The 22377-nt window shown below is 39.7% G+C and overlaps 1 long non-coding RNA gene across 1 annotated transcript; it reads left to right on the forward strand.

Annotated features, from left to right (window-relative positions):
- The first annotated feature begins 996 nt into the window (after positions 1–996).
- LOC138379104 (uncharacterized) lies at positions 997–21916 on the forward strand. Its single transcript, XR_011231964.1, has 5 exons — positions 997–2881; positions 11432–11644; positions 11913–12224; positions 13016–13184; positions 14286–21916. It is a non-coding gene; the product is annotated as an uncharacterized lncRNA (long non-coding RNA).
- Positions 21917–22377: the final 461 nt, after the last annotated feature.

Consider the following 22377-nt stretch of genomic DNA (forward strand, 5'->3'; position numbering starts at 1 on the left):
TGTATATTATGCCCATATAAATAATTGCAATGTCAGTGGTAGTGTCCACTACTCGAGACTCTTTCACTTGGAAAGTTCATGTGAACAAACATGATTCTCTCAGCATGTCTTACACCATCAGAACCCTTCCTGTATCCTCCTTGCTTTAGAGCAGGGGATGTTGTTCACCTAATGCCCCTTTTGGACTTTAATGTGCATTAATGCAATTTCCCATCCCTTCTTTTGGACCAGGATTTTATCTTCTCATAGCCCCTTTGGGTTAGGTGCATATTAACTATGAACGATCCCCTCTCTTTTGAATATTAATGTGCATAATTATATTTGTCTGTGGACCTGTATAGTAGAAAAGGACCCTGTGCTCCTGCCACTGCTTTTTTGATTGCTGCTGAGGAGTGCTAACTATTCATAACTTCAGCTCATGGACAGAGATCCCTTGCATCCTCTTTGCATATATCATGGGTACTGACCAACTAAGGCCTCTTGGACTGGTAATGTGAATATTTGCAATTATACATGCCCCTTTCTGTTAAACTGGGATATTATGCCCTCACACCCACTTTGTATTACTACAGGGGCTGCTTCCTACCCCAAACTTCTCTGGGACTGTTAATAGACACAATGGCAATTATCAGTGATTTCTTTTTTTTTTTTTTTTTTTTTTTTTTTGTTGAGACAGAGTCTCACTTTGTTGCCCAGGCTAGAGTGAGTGCCGTGGCGTCAGCTTAGCTCACAGCAACCTCAGACTCCTCGGCTTAAGCGATCCTACTGCCTCAGCCTCCCGAGTAGCTGGGACTACAGGCATGCGCCACCATGCCCGGCTAATTTTTTCTATATAGATTTTTAGTTGTCCATATAATGTCTTTCTATTTTTAGTAGAGACGGGGTCTCGCTCAGGCTGGTCTCGAACTCCTGACCTTGAGCGATCCACCCGCCTCGGCCTCCCAGAGTGCTAGGATTACAGGCGTGAGCCACCGCGCCCGGCCTATCAGTGATTTCTTTCTTTCCTAAAACTTTCCTGGGATTATTAATAGGCACAATGGCAATTATCAATGGTTTTTTTCCTCCCTGGCCTTGTGAAGCAAGCATCCCTCACCCCCAGTTTCCCATGGCATAATAAAGTATAAACATTGCAGTGTGTCATGCACTTGTCCATCCAACAATGGCCCGTACTCCCACTCCTTTTGCATTACCCCAGTGTATAAAATCCTAGGTAGCCATGGTCTCACCCTTCATACAAGGTCTTCCCTTTCCCTGCCCCTGTCTGCCCTTGGCCCCTTCTTATGGGCTACTAATGATCGCAATCTCAGTTGTCCATGTATCCAGCCATTACATAAGATTGTGCTCCCTCTCTCCCCACTTCTTCCTGGTCCTGCCCCTTTGGCCTCTTTGCTGGGTAATGTTGACTGACCAAAGCCCTTTTTCTTGGACTTAAAAAGTTAACAATCCCAGACATCATTGGTTTACCTACTTTGTATTGCTATAATGTCTCAGTTGCACTTTCCTTGCTCCCGCCCATTATGAACCCCTCTATTTCTTTTGCATTGCTTCTGAGTAGTGCTGACTACCCAAAGCCCTCTCTGTGTTGTTTAATGAACACAGTACTAATTGTCCCATTTTTAAGCCCATCAGTCCAAGGTCTCCCTACCACTTTGGTGTCTTTGTGCAGTGTTGACTATCAAAAGCAGGCCTGAACTAGGTGGATAAACCTTAACTCTTTTTCTTTCATTTGTTAATAATCTCAATTTAAATTATTGTCAGATTCTGGGGACAGGAACTATTCCTGTCCACCTTTGCTACTGCTTTGCTGTGAAAAATACTCAAGGCAAGTCAGGCCCAGGAAGCTGAGTTGCTACCCTTTATTTTATGTTTTTAATATACAGTATCAAATTGTCTCCACAGCAAGGAAGGTTAGCACTTTTTTTGCATTCTTCAAGAGGAGATTGCCTGGTTAAAAATCTCTCCTTGTCTCCTTTGTATATTGCTATTGTACAGTGCCAGTTGCTAGGATACAACCAGAAAAGTTACTGTTGATTTTTTAAATCTTTTATGAAAGACATCTAGATTGCAAAGTGGAATTGATAACCTGGTCATTTTTTTAACCACCCCCCCAATCCATTGATGTTATGATGTACCTGATGACCAGTGTATCTTATTTTCTCATTTTACTGAGGGTGGTGGGTCTGTGGATAGACCACTGTGACTCTTGCTATTTTAATATTACCAAAGGAGTTCGAGAATGGAACTCTTCAGACTAGTATCTTTGTTTGGGCTGTACCACCATTTTAGAACCAATCCTTGTTTGAGTTTTAACACTATTCACTTTAAGAAAAATGACCTACACTTTCTAATCCTTAAATTTCTTCATCTGGAGCACCAGCCTCTACTTATTTCAAGAATAATGCTGTAAAAGGATTAAAGGAGAGAATATATGCAGAGGCACTTTTAAGAGCATAGGTCACCTTGTTTGATTAATCTATAATATAAAATGAACCGTTTAATTATGCTATTAATTGTAAGTAGTTTGAAACACCACCCTAAAGTGAGTACTTATCTGAGAAATGATGAAATCAGTTTGCCCATTTTATAAGAAAAATAAGCCAAGATCTAATAATTTATATTTCAACAGTGAGAGATAGCTGCCTAGTAAAAATGAATTAATATCCCAGCTTCTAGTGTACGGGGTGTTTGTGGCAAAGGAGCATTTAATATGGGATTGCTGAAGCAAATAACTAGTTAATGCAACAGAAGTTCTTTTTAATCACTTGAAAAGGATACCATTTCTCTGAGAAGACTGTCAAAAGATTGGCCCAGCTCAGCGTGCAGTTTGCACTACTAGCTCCTTGGACTGCTGTAAGAAGAATCTCTGGCTCTACAGAATGCTGTAAGTACTACTTTGTAGTTATTAAGTAATCTTTTCACCATTCTATTTTCTTTCTTTTAAATGCCACCCATAGAAAAGTCAGAGGGTCCAAAGGGTCTTTCCCTTTTCCCACCTCATCTGAAATTCACGGGTTAACAAATGGAACTGTAGAAATAATATTGTGTACCCAGCCCTATGCTAGGTTACAGTGAAGTGAAGGGTAGGAATGATATCATCCCGTATAATTTCACCCCTGAGAAGGTGGTATTGTTGAAGAGCTATTATAATATAAGCACACTTAATATAACTTTAGGAAATGATAACCAGGTGCTGTCTTGTGCTGAATTATAGGTAATAGAGTTTTTAAAAGGGAGCCCACAAGGGTTTGAAATTGATAGGATAAACTTAAAGAAGGAGGTGAGTGTACTGCGGGGAGTTAGCTACGCTCCCCTCAAAGAGGTTTTTCCTTCCGATCAGGTCTCTCAGGCAGGGGTCATCCCAAAGGATGAAAAAATAGTAGAAAACAGAAACAAAAGAATAATAATAATAATACACAGAGCCAAAGGCCAAAGGCCGAGTACAGCCCTGTACAGCCAAGGGCAACGAAATTTACATACTAACAGGCAGTTTGCTTTAGGGTCAAAGTCTTCTAAAAGGCTACTACAGATCCTTTAACTAACTCTATCTAGGGGAACAATGAGTTACAAAATCTTCTTGGGGCAAACTTCTAAGTTTTCTGATAAGGCTATTACTTTAGCAAAAAACAGAGACATCTTGGCTCCAGTGATTGTGTTTTTGGAGACAGAGATGATCTCAGAAGTCAACAAGAGCTGTGCTTTGTGTTAATTACTTTAACCGCATGGTCTGTCCCTTGAGAGAGGCTGTTTTTCTAACTTTTAAAGAACAAACTAAAATCTTGGAAAAAGATGATCAGGTTATTGCTCAAATTCAACAGTGCTGTATTAGAGCATAAGAAAAGATAGCTTCTCCTAAACAGTCTGTGCTTTCTTGTGTAAAATGTTAAAGAAAATGTTAATGAAACTTAGGTAGATTTTATTGCTAGATTGCAAGATGTTGAGCAAAAAACGGTTAGTCCGCCTGACTTGGGAAAATTGATGTTACTTATATTGGCTTTTAATAATGCTAATTCAAAGTGTTAGTGGCTTTTGCAACTTCCGCTCAAAAAATTTTTAAAGAAAATTTTGCCGAAAGGTTTAGTCAGAGGCCTTTAAAATACAAATGTTAGCTGAGGCTAGCGGCGGGAAAGGCATTCCCGGAAAGCAAAAAACTGTCGTAAAATGTCTCAATTACGGCCGTAAAGGACATTTAAGAAAAGTTGGTAAACAACTTTCCGGAGCTTTTATCAATGACCGGAGCTCTCTTACATTAAAAAGCAATTTCAGTGTATTTGAGTATAATTGATTCAGATTACTCAGGAGAAATTTCAGTTATGATGAGTTCGAATTTTGATTATCTTATTCAGGCTGGAGACCGTATTGCACCAACTTCTATGGTTACCTTACAGACTGGAAAACTTTTAAGGCAAGGAGGTTGTGGGAGTACTGGAACTAAAGTATACTGGCAAACTTTTATTAACGACCAGAGACCTCAATTAGAAATTAAGTTAAGTGGTCTATAGGAAATATAGAAAAGAGAAAAAGAAAAAAAAATTCTAAAGGAGAACTTTCACTTTAAACAAGGGCTCTCTGCCTGGCTCAAGTCGGCTGCTTTAAGCTTGGGCACCGCTGCTTTCTAATGCAAATGATCCCCAGAAGCATGATCCACCCTTGAGAGAGGCTGTTTTTCTAACTTTTAAAGAACAAACTAAAATCTTGGAAAAAGATGATCAGGTTATTGCTCAAATTCAACAGTGCTGTATTAGAGTATAAGAAAAGATAGCTTCTCCTAAACAGTCTGTGCTTTCTTGTGTAAAATGTTAAAGAAAATGTTAATGAAACTTAGGTAGATTTATTGCTAGATTGCAAGATGTTGAGCAAAAAACGGTTAGTCCGCCTGACTTGGGAAAATTGATGTTACTTATATTGGCTTTTAATAATGCTAATTCAAAGTGTTAGTGGCTTTTGCAACTTCCGCTCAAAAAATTTTTAAAGAAAATTTTGCCGAAAGGTTTAGTCAGAGGCCTTTAAAATACAAATGTTAGCTGAGGCTAGCGGCGGGAAAGGCATTCCCGGAAAGCAAAAAAAACTGTCGTAAAATGTCTCAATTACGGCCGTAAAGGACATTTAAGAAAAGTTGGTAAACAACTTTCCGGAGCTTTTATCAATGACCGGAGCTCTCTTACATTAAAAAGCAATTTCAGTGTATTTGAGTATAATTGATTCAGATTACTCAGGAGAAATTTCAGTTATGATGAGTTCGAATTTTGATTATCTTATTCAGGCTGGAGACCGTATTGCACAAGTTCTATGGTTACCTTACAGATTGGAAAACTTCTAAGGCAAGGAGGTTGTGGGAATACTGGAACTAAAGTATACTGGCAAACTTTTATTAATGACCAGAGACCTCAATTAGAAATTAAGTTAAGTGGTCTATAGGAAATATAGAAAAGAGAAAAAGAAAAAAAATTCTAAAGGAGAACTTTCACTTTAAACAAGGGCTCTCTGCCTGGCTCAAGTCGGCTGCTTTAAGCTTGGGCACCGCTGCTTTCTAATGCAAATGATCCCCAGAAGCATGATCCACCCTTGAGAGAGGCTGTTTTTCTAACTTTTAAAGAACAAACTAAAATCTTGGAAAAAGATGATCAGGCTATTGCTCAAATTCAACAGTGCTGTATTAGAGCATAAGAAAAGATAGCTTCTCCTAAACAGTCTGTGCTTTCTTGTGTAAAATGTTAAAGAAAATGTTAATGAAACTTAGGTAGATTTTATTGCTAGATTGCAAGATGTTGAGCAAAAAACGGTTAGTCCGCCTGACTTGGGAAAATTGATGTTACTTATATTGGCTTTTAATAATGCTAAATACAAATCTTTTTTTGGACTTGTAGATACTGGAGCTGATGTTAGAATTATTTCTAAAAGTTTCGAGGCACCAAAGGCACATACTTCTCAGCACGGTTTAGGGTATCCAAATTTTGGATAGCAGCCACTGCTACTGAAAAGCACCGTTATGCTCTGGCTTTAAATTGGATATCACAAAAGCCTATATGGACAGAGCAGTGGCCGCTAAACAAAGAAAACTTGAGTGCTCTTCAAATATTAGTAGAAGAACAATTACAAGCAGGACATATAGAGGAGTCCACCAGTCCGTGGAATTCTCCTGTATTTGTTATTAAAAAGTAAGCACTTAAATTTTTTTTTTTTGGCATTTCTCTAAATGATTATCATGATTTCTGACTTTTATAGAACCTTAATGTATAAGATTACAGGAAGTTTTCTGACCCTGGTTTTGTACATCTTTTCTCACACCCCCTTTCAGCTTTCTCTTTCTGTAACTTTTCTACCCATTTCTCTGACCACCTGCCTAAATTACAAAAGACCACGAGACTGAGGGCTGTTATGATTAAGCATTCATAATTTCTTTTCAGGGTATTTGGGCCCTAGTTATCAAATGTATGCCTGGATGGGAGTTTGTGTCTTGAAGTAATGAATTAAAAGTTGGTCTGTGGTGACTGCTGGAATATTCTTTTTTTTTTTTTTTGAGACAGAGTCTTGTTCTGTTGCCTGGCCTAGAGTGCCGTGGCATCAGCCTAGCTCACAGCAACCTCAAACTCCTGGGTTCAAGCGATCCTCCTGCCTCAGCCTCCCAGGTAGCTGGGACTAAAGGCCTGCGCCACGACACCCGGCTAATTTTTCTATTTTTAGTAGCAACGGGGTCTGCTTTTGCTCAGGCTGGTCTCAAACTCAAGCGATTCTCCTGCCTCGGCCTCCCAGGGTGCTAGGATTACAGGCGTGAGCCACCACACCTGGCCTGGAATATTGTTATATGTGAAAGCATCCTGAAAAAATTCTTTCAGCTTAAACAGAAGGAAACTAGAAATTAGATCTGAACCAGCTAATGTCTCTTTTGTTCCTCCAGACTTTATAAGCTTGGATGACAAAGAGTACTGATATGTATAGTTAAACAGAGCTAATGCCTTCCTGTGCTTCAGGTCTTACAGATTGCATTGAAAGGAAACTTGCTATTCCTACTACCATATTTTGGGTTGCAGACAAGTAGCATTTTATAGGGGTGTCCTTCAAAATACAACTCAAGTTGGATCCTCAAGTATTTGAGACTTAGCTGGCCTGCTGAATTTAACAAACTAAACTTCAGTGGCCATGCACGGTTATGTATCAATGTGTTGGGCCATTGAGTTGGATATGCTTTTGTGGTGAGTTAGGCTTTAATTCATTCATAGCTCTTCCTTGGCCTCTCCACATTAGAGCTCTGAGATATGGAACATTGGGCTCCTTCTGCATCTTGTACAAATGAGTTTGGTAAAGAACTCTTTCCTTTACTGTTTTGATGCCTATATTGGAAATGAGCTTTTGATTTTTTTTCTTGTTAGGATAAGAAATTAAAAACAAAATATAAATTAGACTAGTGCTAGACTTCTTAGATTATGGGTACAAGGGTAGAATTAAAGTATTATTTTCTTTAACCAACTAGAATGTTATTCTTTTAGTTTCCCTGGAAATATTTGAGACTATACAGTAGACCTAAGTAATATCTTCTTATTGCATAATCTATGTAATCAAATGCTTAAAAGAATTTAAAAATAGGGACATAGCTGGGAGATCAGTATACTTTACTGGGTCCCATTATAAAATGTCTAGGTTATTTTACCCATAGCTTTGGAAACTATTGGCAGACGACTGCCATTGTACAGTGTTGGGGTATAATCACTCTACAATCTATATATTAAAGTTTTCCAGCCTTATAGGTCTCCCTTGACTGAAAACTAGCTACACACCCAGAGCCACTGGAAGGCAAACCCCTGAGCAGAGGAGAGGAGCTGCTATGCCCCTCCACGTGTCCCACCCAGCAGATTATGGAACTTTCAAACCCTGGAAGCAAAACAGGATGGGGAAGGCTCCGTAGGACTGAGGCCAAGTCACTTTGCCCTTCCCCTGCGGCCTTGGGGGGAGGCCGGACACTGTCCTAGGCCTTAGCCCGAGCCCCGTCTGTCCCTCTGCCTCCAAGCTCTCTCATCACCTCTTCTGAGAAGTCCTCCTGAGGGGCCTGTCCTGGCTACATCGCCTGTGTTCTCTGCACAGCACTCGGGCGCGTCAGAAGCAGCCCATGTTCACATGCTGGCTGCGTCCACCCCATGCGTGCTTGTGACCGAGCCCCTAGGACAGCACCTGGCACAAAATAAGCTCCCAACACGGTGTCACGATGTGACCCAGTGGCCCCCGGGCCTGCGCTGTCCCCCCCCCCCCCCGCTACGCGACCCACCATTGCAGGGGCCCGGCGCGCCATGCGACCTGCCATTGCACGGCCCTGGGCACTACACGACCCGCCATTGCGCCGCCCCACACCCAAACAGACCAAGGCGTGACCCGCCATTGCTCGGCCCCCAGGTGCTACGCCACCCACCATTTTACGGCCCCACACCCAAACAGACCAAGGCGCCTTTGGAGGCAGTGGGGTCACCCGTGGAGGAGGAGAGGACAGCCCTTGCCATGGGGCTCCCTCTCCAGCCATGGCAGGACCCGGGGAGCGGTTCCACTCCTTACCTGAGAGCCCCTTGTTGCAGTCAGGCTCTGCCGCCAGAGCCGCCAATCTGCCCCCGCAGACCCGGCACAATGGCGCGAGCTACCACACTGAGGACTCCAACGTCAAGCACAATGTATGTCTAACTCCTCAGCTTAAAGGGTCAGCCTCCCGAGTAGCTGGGACTTCAGGCATGAGCCACCATGCCTGGCTAATTTTTTCTGTATATATTTTAATTGTCCAGATAATTTCTGTAAGGTGTTTTGGAGTGGCCGGCGCCAGAGAAAGAAAGACGAGGAGATTTGAAAGGGATAAGTAAAGAGGCTTTATTGGAGAGCTCTCGGGTGGGGGTAACGAGTCCCTGAGAGTGGGACCCGGGCGAGCCTCACAGTCCCACCAGTGGAACTAGAGAAGCCGCCCCACCCAGAAGTCTGAGTGGGTTTATATAGGTTTTTAGGGCTGGGGGATGGGAGTTTTTTTCTGCCAGGAGATGTCGGTGCAAGGAGTGAGGAATTTCTTTATTTCAGCTTTGGGACGGGAATTGAGGGATGGGAGGGACTTCTTTTTTCATTAGGGAAGGGAGGGGTACCTGCCACCAGCCTTACAATTTCTTTTTATTTTTAGTAGAGATGGGGTCTGGCTCTTGCTCAGGCTGGTCTCTGAACTCATGAGCTCAACCACTTTCTTTGGCTTTGGTTTCTCTTTAAGGGAAAGAGAGTGCTCCCTGAGCATGTCATTACCATAACAATAGGCAAAGCTAGATGCTAAAGCAGGCGTACTCTGTAAATATGGTTCAGAAGGTTTGAGAAGACTGGAATAGTTGCCTTTTAGATACCATAAATGAATTTAAGTTAGGATCCATTAATTTAAAATTTCTTCAGGTAAATTCACTTGCACATGGAGTGTTCATTTACTTTCATTAATGGAGTTTCAGGAAGGAACACAGTAAGTATGCATAAACTGCCATGTGTACCAGAAGCCTGTATTATCTAAGATAGATAATCTAAGTATCTATCTTAGATTAGATAAGAATGGGAAAGGATATTGCTAAGAGATTTTGAAGCTTATTCTGCTCATATTGAGAATATCACAGTGTTAACGGCAAGTGTTACAGCGAGTGGTCCTGAGGACAAACCAAAGGGCACACGGAGAGTTGGAGAATCAAAGTTTATTTGCCGGTGGGCTCAGAGGGGTCTCACCACCAAATTCTGAGCACCGTCTACCCATTTTTTCCCATTTTTATTAAGTTGGGGTGACCCAAGGGGAGGGGTCTCAGGTGACTAATGCCTGCTAGGTAATAAGTTTAGTGTTTGCACTAGGCAATAGGATTAGTGTTATGCTGATGTGCCAGATGTTAGGTTAGTGATATGTTAATGTACTAGGTAATTAGGTTTAGTGTTATGCTGAAGTGCTAGATATTAGGTTAGTGGTATGCTAATGTGCCAAGTGTTAGGTTAGTCATATGCTAACGTGAGTCTTCCGTGAGGGGTGGGGGTCTCAGGTGGCTGCCGTGCTAAGTAATAGATGGGGGTTTTCCTCATCAACAGGACACTGTTTGGCCTTACTAGACATCTTATCTAGAAAATAGAGTTGAATAAATGATCTTCCATATACTCCTTAGAATGTCATACTTACACAAAGGACCTTATAATATAGTACTCCCTGATCAGGGATCTGGAAGCCTGTGTTCATTTAAGGTCCCCAGGTTTGCTATACCTGATGCTTTCCACACCACTCCATACCATACCATACCATACCATACAAAGTGCTTTCAAGGCTGCAACTTGGCTCAGATCCACTTTAGTGAGCTCCTATGCTATAGTAAAGGCAGACAGCCAATTATTAAAATAGTCAAGACAATTGCGCTGCTAGTCAATAGTAGCAACTGCTTTCCTACCTTGTATCTTAAAGTATTTTAAGCAACAGGATGACCTTTATCAACAAATTTAGGCTGGGTGCTGTGGCTCACGCCTGTAATCCTAGCACTCTGGGAGGCCAAGGCGGGTGGATCCCTTGAGGTCAGGAGTTCAAGACCAGCCTGAGCAAGAGTGAGACCCCGTTTCTACTAAAAATAGAAAAAAATTATCTGGCCAACTAAAAGTATATATAGAAAAAATTAGCCAGGCATGGTGGTGCATGCCTGTAGTCCTAGCTACTCAGGAGGCTGAGGCAGGAGGATCGCTTGAGCCTTTGACCATTCTTGGTTTCTCTGAATATCCTAGAATTCTGGTGGTGCCCTACTGTACAAGTTGTTCAAGAAATGTTACCATGTGGATTGAGTAGAAAGCAATTATGTGTACCTTGTCAGTATTTCAGCATGGTAATACTTAAAGTACAAATTAAAAGAGGGGAATGCTGAAAAAGACAGGCACTTTGATTGAGGTGGATTGCTCAGTTCCTAAAATAGTGCTTTATAAAAGAAGCCAGGGGCAATGTGAAGGAGAATTCTTACAGAATTCATAGGGTCAGACCACATTTGAGCTTTTCTAAGTGGCTTCATGACTTTCTTGGTTAAGAAAGCTTTAGCTTCTCCTTCCATTACTTTCAACCCCTTGATTTCTTGCCCCCCACTATATTTTCTGATGAGAACCCAAGAGTGTTAATAATCCACATTCTAGAGGATTGTTCATTAATAAAGACTGGAGAATAAAATGCAGTGTGGAAATTTTGGTAATTATTCAACTCTAAATTGCTCTTGGAGATGAGGAGAAGTACATGAAATGAAGCTGGAATGAATAGAAGAAGTCTATGTTGCTAGACTGGTAGCCAGGATAAAGAGCTCTATACAGCTCTAAATGTCCACTCCTCAATCCATACGAAGAAAAGAGTTGAACTCAACTACTAGTTACCCATTGGGACAGACTTTCCCAGTGTACTCCATTTCAATAATTTATTTTTCTTTTGTCTCTTTTCCAGGTTTTCCTCCAAAGAATAGGCTTGTTGCTTTACAGTGTTAGTGACCCATTCCCTTTGACGATCCCTAGGTGGAGATGGGGCATGAGGATCCTCCAGGGGAAAAGCTCACTACCACTGGGCAACAACCCTAGGTCAAGAGGTTCTACCAAGATACTTTTCTGGGCCCAGATGGGAAGATGAAGTCTCGAAGACAACCACCACATGTCAAGGGGGGTAAGCTGTCCCTAAAAGCATAATAAGTCATTGATCTTATTTTCCAGTATACATTGCACTTAGCTTTCCATTAGAGGTTGTATTCATCATTATCCTGTGTCTGCTTTGACAAAAACAGCTTCCTCACTAACCTGGGAAGCAACTGGGTGAGAGATTGGTGAAAATGATGATGTGTAGAGGGTAGAAGGTTGCATGATTGATTTAAGGTGTTTAGGGTGAGAATGTAGTAAGTGGTAGAGGCCTACAACTAAATTGTTCTTGTTTTTAGGAGAACATGGACAACTGCCACATCAGTGACACCGATCTCATGGGCAAATTGTTCTGTTCCATCTCGTCCTCAGTCTCCTTGAGGCCTAAAGGAGAACTTTGTCAATCATTTACATATAAGATGCCTTGGGTTGTCCATGGGAGATAACACACAAGAAGCTGTTTGAGAAGATAAATAAGAGTTGTATCTTTTTATGCTGTGTTTGCTGATTCATGGGCACCTCATAATCACAAATGGAAACCTGACCAAAGATGGCACAAAGTTTTCTCTCATCAGGCAAGATCTAAAGAATCGGGACCCTACATTCTCTAGGTCAGTGATGGAAGAGGCTGATTAGTGGGTGAGGGTTGGCAGATGAAGGTGACCATTCAGTGCAGTGAATTCTGATTGTATAGGCATTGTCCAGCATTCTTCATAACAAGTGGGTGCCTTGTGCCTTGTAAATTTCTTTCTTTTTTTTTTTTTGGCTGGTCAAGTGAAGTGGTGGGAGTGGAGAATACCTTGTAAATTTCATGAGATGTTTTCATGAGTAGAACCCTTGAAATATTATAATTGACTAGAAAGACCCATAGATTTAAAAATAGAGAAAGTTAGTAACAGAACATAATAGAATGCTAAGGTGAGAGTTATCTAGGAAGATTGCTACTCTATGGTTGTGTTTTGGTAGTCCTGAACCAAGATTTAAATAAAGCAAATTTGAGGCAGTCCTGTTCTTAAACCTTATTCCCTTTCTCCCTCATATCTATTATTTGTTTTTGTGATCTCAGGTATTAATCATTTAAAGGGACTCGTTTCTAGTTGATTGCCATGTTAAACAGGATTTCAGTCTTCAACTAAAGGTATAAACCTGTGACTGGTGGTAGTGTCTCCTAGTGAGTTATTAAGTAATATTGGGCAAGACATTTTCCCATTTATGTCATAGTTTCGTATTCTGTTGAATGAGGAATTATACTCATTTTATCTCTAAAGACCTAAAAGCTTTGACTTTATAAGTGTCTAAGCTCTGTAGAAACACTGCCTATATCATTAATTTGAATCTTCTGTAATCTAGCACAGTTCTTAATACCTACAGCATTTACATGGTTTCTTTCTTGTTTTTTTAGCTCTTGATTGTTCCCTTCATATTTGCCAAATCATTATCCTTCCCAAAAGCAGTGGAGAGAGTTGGGTTTTCATCAGGAACAAGAAATTTGAACACACCTAAAGAAGTCAGCCTTCCCACCCGAAGATCAACATGCCTGGCACTCTAGCACTTTGGAATGGCAGAATGAAGTAAGTTGTTGGTGTTGCAATTCTGTGAGGATTGCTCCAGAACTAATAGCTGTTTTTTGGGAGTTGGTGTTGGATGGGAATGTGGTGGCCTAACATGGAGCAGGGCCAAATGTGAGATTAGAAGATGAGCAGTCTCCCATATTACTGACTGGGTTCACTGAAACAACTCAAAGACATTACAGTCTGCTTACCAGATGTATCAGAGGAATTTAGCCTCTTTTTGTCTGTCCTGTGTCTTCACTGCATAGGTCCTCTGTCATTCTTAGAGGCTTAAACATTGAGAAGCCTAAAACAGTTTTTGCTTTCTGCCGAAAAGGTGGCCCTTTCTCATCTCCATTTGTGAGCGAATATCTGCAGTTAAGGTTTAGTATAAAAAGAAATTTAGACTCTGAAGCAACCATTATAATTGTGAAGGGTGTGAAAACTAAGTCAGTTTTCTAAAGGGAGGGGGAAAGGAGAAGGTTTAAAATGAGGGGAATGATTAAGTGCTGTGTAAGGGTCCTTTATGGAAATATTCACTCATCTGTGATGTCTCATTTGGCTCTTATGGAAATCCTAGTAAATAGTTGGAGAAGAATGTTAAGAGGCACACGTTCTAATTAAATCCTCTCTGCTACTCACTGAGTGTGTGACTTTTGACAATTTAGAGTCTCCCACTAGACTTGTCTGTTTGTGAGGTTAAATGAAATAATGTATGTAAAATGCTTAATACAGGTGGCTGGCACATGGCAAGTAAAAGGTAACCCAAGATGTTTCATAAGTTCATTGGATACAATACAACTGACCACTAACACTATTTGGTAGCAGGCAGAGTCGGCACATTTTGGTTGTATGTAAGAAATTCCTTAAGGGAAAAATTTGTTTAAGTAGGAGAGCATCTATGCTGGTGGTCGTGGTTGTTTTCATTATTATTCGTAGTAGTATAAGTAGTATTGTTATAATAATTGCTTATAATAATTATTAATGGCATTTTTTGCTTTTATTTTTGTAATCTTTTTGTGATGTTTTTCATGTCTGTTGTGCCCCTCACTGTATCTTATTTTTTCTACTTCTTACCGTCTTTTCCTAAATGTTTGCTTTTGCTTATATCTCACTTATAAGTGTGTATTCCTTTGCTTATTCCTGTCTTTCTTCCTTGAGTGTCTTTGCTCTTTCTTCTCTGTCTACAGTGTCTTACCCATTTCCATGTTGTCTCTTGCTAATTTCTTCTGTGTGTGCCTTTGCCCCATTTTCTCTTTGTTCCTATGAGTGGTCTGTGCCTTGGCTTAGATGTATCTCATTTTTTCATTTTGTTGCTCTGTCTCTTTGCTGTCCTAGATCTCACTCTTCTTTCACTCTTTTGTCCTTTTGTGTCTCTTCTTTGGGTCACATGCTCTGTGCTTTTGTGGTTTTCTTGTTCTGCCTGCCTCTCTTCTTTTTCTCTTTGTGAATTCTGATTGTCACTCTTTCCCTTTTTCTTTTGACATTTCACCTTTTTCTGAGTCTGGCCTCCTCTCATTTGTTTCTACTCCTTATCTCACATTTCTCTTTTCTAGATTTCCTTTCTGACTCTCTTGGACTGTTTTCTCTCCCCGCGGCCCCATGTGCCTAAGTGTCTCTTTGCTGTTTGTGATTTTCTGTTTCAACATTAATCTCTCTGCTTGCCTGTGTTTCTTCTCTGCTTTTTACCTTTCTACTCATCTTTGAGTATTCCAGCCTCTTCATGAGTCTATGTCTCCCTCTCTTTGATTTTATATAATCCTCTGTCCTTGAATTTCTTTGCATATGTGGGCATGTGTACATGTGTGCATCATGTGTGACAAAGTAGGTGCAGAATGTCAGCTATCAAAATAAGCATTGCAGAGCTGTTCCTTATGCCAGGCTGCCGTGTGAGATGATCGAAGACCAAAACAAGGCACTAGGGTCTAGACTGAAGTAAATCCCAAGATGTAAGATGGACAGAAGGTGGAAGGCTCATAATGTACAGATGGCCCAAAGTAGAAGACAAATGGTTTGAGACCTGAGGGCTAAGATGGAAAGCCCATGTCCCAAGATAGATGGAAACCTCAGGCCTGAGACCAACAAAAGCCTCAAGAGCCAAGATGTACAGAAGGTAGCCTGAGTTGGACAGAAAACCTGAATTGGATAGAAGCCTCAAGTCTTGAGTTAGACAGAAGGCCAGAGACTAGGAGGGAGGCTGAAGGCCTAAGAGCTGGGACAGGACACATGGAAGGCCTGAGAACTGAAACCTGTAACACAAGGCCCAAGTCCTGAGATAAGCCCAAGTTTGTATTTTGAAGACCTATGACTCAAGGATGGAAGACCCCAGACACAAACAAGACCAAGTACTCAAACCTCCCTGGTTGGACAGAAGGCCCAAGAGAAACATATCTTAAGACTAAAGGCTGGAAGCTGGAGGTCCATGACCCAGAACCCAGAAAAAGTAGAAGCCCCAAGACCAAGGGAAGTCTCAAGATGAGAACCCTAAACCCTGTCTCTTTTCTATTGTTATATCCCCTTAGACATTTTCAGTTCTCTTATTTCCATTTAAGCCTGTTTCTTTCGAGATGTACTTTTTTGATGTTGCCATTTACCTTAAAGGAACATATCTTTAGATTGATGGTATTATTGCTGGGCAAGTCTTGAGCGAGTTTTTAATTACATTTTTTAGCTATTTGTTAAGGTGTTAGTGTTTTTTAAACTTCCATTTCTATTCACATCTACTCCACTTACAAGAGACACCAAAATCCAGCCAGTATCTGGGCTGTCTTTTGTTATTCTTCTCAGGAGCAAACATACATATACGTGACATTGTGTTTCAGTCTTCTCTTTTAACCTCAGAAGCCCTAGGCTGATGAGAAAAAGAAAGCATCAGGCTGTTGGGGGAAAAAATGTGCCAGGCTATCTATAGAAAATGTGAAGAGATACTCCAGGCCAATGAGAAGAATTAGACAAGAAATACACAGATATGCCAGCTTTCTAAGAAGCACCTGCCAGCAACACCTACCTGCTTTGAGTGTAGGTGAGCAGGATTCCTGGGCTTTGGGATTTCTAGTGATGGTTACAGAAAGGGTGACTGGGCCTGGGACAGAGTGAGGCCCCAAAGGGACAGCTGAACTCCCTGCTCATAGTAGTGGCCAACTAGTTTGGTGGACTGTGCCAACCCTACTCCTGGATTTAATAGACATCTCTAGGCTTAAAGATGAGAGAACTTGGGACTATTTAGTAGGTTTAATCCTTTCCTTGATTTTCCCTCCTTTATAAGGGAAGTTGATTGAAATGATTGATAATGTGTATGAAAGTACTATAAAACACAAGAGAAAAAAGCAAGGCATGCTCATTAATAGTATATTGGCAATCATGCACAGCTAACATTTGAAAGTGCAGTGTAAGTTGTAAAGCATTGTGTAAATCAGTAGTCATCACAGTTTTTCTGTGAGGAGTCAGATTGTAAATACTTTAGACTTTACAGGCCATGTGGTCTCTGTTGCATATTCTTTGTTTACACAACCTTTTTAAAAGGTAAGAACTATTCTAACCTTTTGAGCCAAATAGATTTGGCCTACCATTCATAGTCTACCACCCCCTGATGTAAATGCCAGAGAATTCGCCTGAATAATATTATTAATTTCCTTCTCTGTGCCTGTCCCTGTGCTAGGCACTAAAGACACAATGATTATTTGTCACATCCAGGTTACCTGAAGAAAAATATGTGAAAGTGCCTTGTAAACTATAAAGCACTTGCACTCTACTGTGCAAGGCACTGTGGATACAAAGAAAGAAGCATGAATAAAAAAGTGCTTTGTCAAAAGAATACTATGTAGACATAAGAAATTAAATGTTCAATAAATGAATAATTTATTCATACTTATATATTTGAGGCCAATGTGTTTCTGTTGCTCTGGTGATTTTGAGTAAAGATACAGTATTCCTGGTAGCAGAAAAGAAAACACATGGAAACTGCTTTTAAACTATAAAGTATACTGCAAACACAAGGCATTAAGCTATTGTGATCACCTATAATGTGCCAGATACCATGCTAGGCACTGGAGATACCAAAGTGTTCTCATAGAACTCAAGATTTCAGAAAAGGAGCACAGATTGAAGTGCTTTGTAAGCCAAAGCACTATACAAATGTCAATGGACTGTATATTCATGAATGAATGAATATTAACCACCTCTTACCTACCAGATATTGTTTTGTGTACTGTGAAATCCAAGATAAATTCTCCCAAGTAATTCTCCCGTGTAATAAGAGGAAAGTTTATGTTCTATACTATTTAGATGTAAGGAATGAGATATTGTTTAATTTATCAACCAAGCCCTTACTGGTGAAGTCAAGTTAAGTTATTACCAGTATATTTTCCCAGGTAACAGAGGAATAGGCAATGAATGTGAATGTGCTTTCTAAACTATAAAGCACTATGTAAATGTAAGACATTAGATGATTTCTGTATGAGTAAACTTTCTGTAAGATAGGCATTGTCTCTGCAAAATTCTTTTTGTACTTGACCCATACTGAGAAAGGGTAGTATAGGCCAGGCACAGTGGCTCACGCCTGTAATCCTAGCACTCTGAGAGGCTGAGGCGGGAAGATCCCTTGAGGTCAGGAGTTTGAGACCAGCCTGAGCAAGAGTGAGACCCAGTCTCTACTAAAAATAGAAAAATTAGCCGGGACGTGGTGGTGTGCGCCTGTAATCCCAGCCACTCAGGAGGCTAAGGCAGGAGGATCACTTGGGCCCAGGAGCTTGAGGCTGCTGTGAGCTAGGCTGACGCCACAGCACTCTAGCCCGGACGACAGAGCGAGACTCTGTCTCAAAAAAAAAAAAAAAAAAAAAAGAGGAGAAGCATGGTGTAAATAGTTATACAAACCAATGGTTCAAATATCTGTTAAATGAACTAATCGATTTCAAATGCCTACTGTGTGAACTCACTGTTAAAGACACTGAAGAGATACACAGATTTATTATATTTAATCGTGCACACAGCTGAGAATAAGGCAATACATATGTCAGCATTTGGTGAACTCTAAAGCACCATGTAAGTGTAACTATTGATTTTCTCACTTGGTGCTGAGTACTAGTTTTATAAAATTATATCATAGTTATTATACTATGCAAATAAAGTAGAAAAATGTGGGTGAAAATTGTTAACTGTTGAATACTCTAAATATAATATGTGTGGGATTCAAAGTCTGATGAGTGCAAGAATAGATAGTAATCATCTAATATGTGCCAGTCTCATTGCTAGCCATTGCAAAGATAAACCATTTTTATTGTGTCCTGGGTAGCAGAAGAAAATATGTGTAAAATCAGTTTATAATTTGTAAACTGCCATAATATATAAGCAGTATGTGCAGAATGAACATTGATTATTTACTCTTATCCTCAGAGATGGCAACTGAGGGTACAAAAATTGATTATCATTATTATTGAACCTGCAACAGAGATCTGTGTGTAAATTGACAAAGCCTTCAGTTCAACACAGAAAGGAATTAACTATTGGCTTATTGAATGATTACTGATTACTTTCTGTGAGGCTTAGAGCTACATGCCCTAGGATATAAAAATGATGTTATCATTATGGGGTGCTCACAGGAGGAAATGAAGTAATAGATGTGAGAATCAGACCAAAAGTCACTTACCTACTATTAAGTCAATGTGTCCAATGCTGAGCTAATTTGAGAGAGAAAATGCTGTCCAGAAGGATACATGCTCCCTGGCCTGATTGAAGAGATGGAAAATATTTCTAAAAGCAAGATGTTGTGGTCCTCCATCCAGTTTCTTAAATGCTGAATGCTGATGATGGAGATGAATTAGGCCTGCCTTGGCCTGGCTTAGAGACAGTAAAGGATTAAAAATAAAGAGCTCTCATTTGCTTCTTGATTCATTTGCTAAACAAAGCATCTTTTATATGGAATACACCGTTCTGGGTTCTGATAATAAGAGAGGTGAAATGGGCCTAGTCTAAAAGGCATTAAATCACTGATCCAGCTAAAGACAGAAAAACATCTTTGATTTGATTATTGTGTAAATAATATTTCATTGCCTGTTCTCTGCAAGGTACTATGCTTAAAGAATTAGTTAACTAGGTCTGGTCCAGAAGACCTATTGACTTGCCTTGGAGATTAAAAAGAAGGAAAAAGGCAAGGTTCTTTCAATGTAAAATGGAGACTTTTTTTCTAGTTCCAGAAATCCTCAAAATCACTTGCTCATTGGCCTGGTTTGAAGCCAGAGGACTGCTAAAAGGGCTCATGGTTTGTCCTTTAATTTATCAATTAAACATCTGCTTTTATTATAGTTAAATGGTTCAAGATGAAGCAACTGGTTTTAAAGGTATTTGCTCATTGGCCTGGGTTAGTGTCAGGAAGACACTTGACCAATAAAAATGATTCTTTCATATTTACCATTATTTAGTAAAAAATTATTAAATCTGAATTAAGTGCTGTTCTTAAGTACTTAAAAGACATAGACCAAAATGCACTTTATCTCATTAGTTTATGGAGGAAACAAGAACAAATTTTATAAGACACTGCATTGCTTTCTTTAGTTGAAAAATCTTCATCAAACAGCTGTGATATGTAAGACACTGAGAAGGTGAGATAAAATAATAGGTCACCTTCTCTTCTGGCATGCTTTGTAGAGTGTGAATAAGAGAGGGCTTTTTATTGTTTCATTCATACAAATATTGATAAAGATGGCACTAAATGCTAAATGAAATAGATCAGTTCCAAAAGGCATTTAGTATGACTTGGAGATACAATAACACAATAAATGGAGTAATACTTTTCATCAAACAGAAGTGGCTATTATGCTGAGCCACGGTGTTAAATCTTAGAAAACAAAAAATGATCTTGACTGAAAGACATTTGCTTATTAATTGGCTCAGAGACTAGAATATAGGAGGAAGGTTACTGTTCATTCATTGTTTTCTTTTATTCAATTCATTCTACAAGTATATTTAGGTGCCTATTGGATATAAGATCCTTTTGTAGGTTCTCAGTTGACTCAGAGATATGAAAAAAAGTGCATTCCTTCCCGGAGAACTTCTAAAACTTTCCTTTTGGCCTGTTTTCTTGTAAAGGGTATGGCTTAGTCCCTAAATAACATTGTGCAGTGTAATTCCTGCTCCATAACTCTTCTACCACTCTGGCCACTACGATAAGCAGGTAGCTAGGTTTTGTAGTATGCTTGCTCCTTAAGTTACAGGTACCCTCCTTATAATAGACAATTCATTTTCCCAGCCCATCCGTCATGAAAAATGTCTGTGACCACTGTTGGGCAGAAGGAGGGATGATGACCAACTAATTAATTCCTAACCCCCAGTCTCATTGGTATCAGCCTTGGGGAACCACCCATACTCGAGCCACAATTGGTTTTGAAATGCATTTAAAAGTTTTATCTATTTTTGATTCTTTACCCTTTACATGCTGACACATATACACTGCCTACTTAAATCTCTTTCAGAAACAATCCTCAGCACGTAGCAAACTAGCGATGGAGACATGATTTCTCTTGCAGCAGATTTTCAACGTACACCTTAGGAATGTTATCCTTTTTATCATTAAAATCTGCTCAAGAAGGGCTTGTTATAGTAGAATAATGTCAGTGGATGAAAACAGCTTAAAATTTTACCATGCATAAGTTTTAAGAATAAAATAAAAATTGGAAATAATTGGCAAAAATTGAAAGGAAAAATCCCCTCCCCCCCCCCAAAAAAGAGAAAATCCTCTAAATCTAGACCTGACTGGGCTTTGACCTTTTCCATTTTTAAATCACTCACAGAGGGTGGGACAGGAGGAAGAGTGAAGGAAAAGGTCAAACCTATTTCTAAGAGCAGCCTCCGTTTGTTCTGGGTTGGCCTTAATAATATTACTAGCTAGCTCCAGGTCAAACTTGGAATTGCTGTTTTTAATTTAATGCAGTTCTAATAACTGATCATTGTTGAGATGAGGGGAAAGTCCTTTGTTCTCACTAATTTGTTATATGTTTTTGAGAAATAATTTTGTCTGAATGGTTATCAACTAAGCCTTGGGTTAGATGGCAATGGAATTTCTTAATTGAATCAATATGACCTCTATGATAGCATAAGGTTGTCTTAAAGCTGAAGTCAAAATTTGCTTTAAAGGAAGAGGACTTTATTGTTCATTGTAGTTCATACATACTTTCAAAACATCTAAACTGTAGTTTCCATGTCAAGCCAACAATGACATCCATAAGTGTAATAGGAAATAGATAAATAGCAAAGTATAATAGGTGGAGGGAGCAAGGTTGAAGATTTGGGGTTGAAATTTTTTGGTTTTCACTTTGTACATTTTTAATCAGGCATCAGATACATCTGAAATATTAATAATGTTTGGCTTTTAATGTGTGGTATCAGTTGGACTTAGTAACACCCTTTTCTTCAGGTGGGGGTCGGGGATACATTAACAGAAAATGGAAAGGAGAAGTAACTAAAAAGCCTTCCTTTCACAATTTCTGGCATCACTACCACTACTGATTAAACAAGAATAAAAGAACATGCTATCATCATCTGCTTTAGTTGCATAAATGAAATGGCTTCATCTCTACCCTTCTATCTCAAAGGGAATCCATGCCAAAATGCTAAGATAAATGGAAGACACTTGTACTTGTAAACTGATGTGAAGTGCAGAATCTCTATTGAGTATTTAGTGTTTTGAAGATTGAAAAATTTTGCTCAGCTTGAGTCACCACAAAAAAGTAATCCAAAACCATGTGAATGTCACAACTGAGACAAATTGGGGAGTTTATTGTCTATTGTAAAATAAAATGTACTATTTTGAAAACTTTGTATTTTGATGTGAGAGTTTCTAACCCACTGTCCCTTTCTAACCACACTAGTCACCTTAATTTTTTTTTCTTTTCTTTTTCTGTTCTTTCACTACCTCAATTACCCAATTTGGGTAACTGATTTGAGATCTCATTTTTTACAGCTTCAGTTGCTTTGGTCAGGATACTAAGAAGCACAAGACCAATAAAAAATGTGAGAAGCAAAAACTATTGAGAAACAGGAGTGGCGTAGGAGTAGGGCATAAATAAATTATAAGGTTCTGGGAATTAAGAAGCATTCATTAAAAAGGCCCAGTCCCTGAGTAGGTGAAGGGATTTTTGGTGTTTCTAGAATTCTGAATGATTAAATACCCAAACGTTGGATTGGTGACTTCATAGGCAGTCACTTCATAGGCAGTATTTTA

The sequence above is a fragment of the Eulemur rufifrons genome, chromosome 30, assembly GCF_041146395.1.
Source record: "Eulemur rufifrons isolate Redbay chromosome 30, OSU_ERuf_1, whole genome shotgun sequence".
Lineage (NCBI taxonomy): Eukaryota > Metazoa > Chordata > Mammalia > Primates > Lemuridae > Eulemur > Eulemur rufifrons.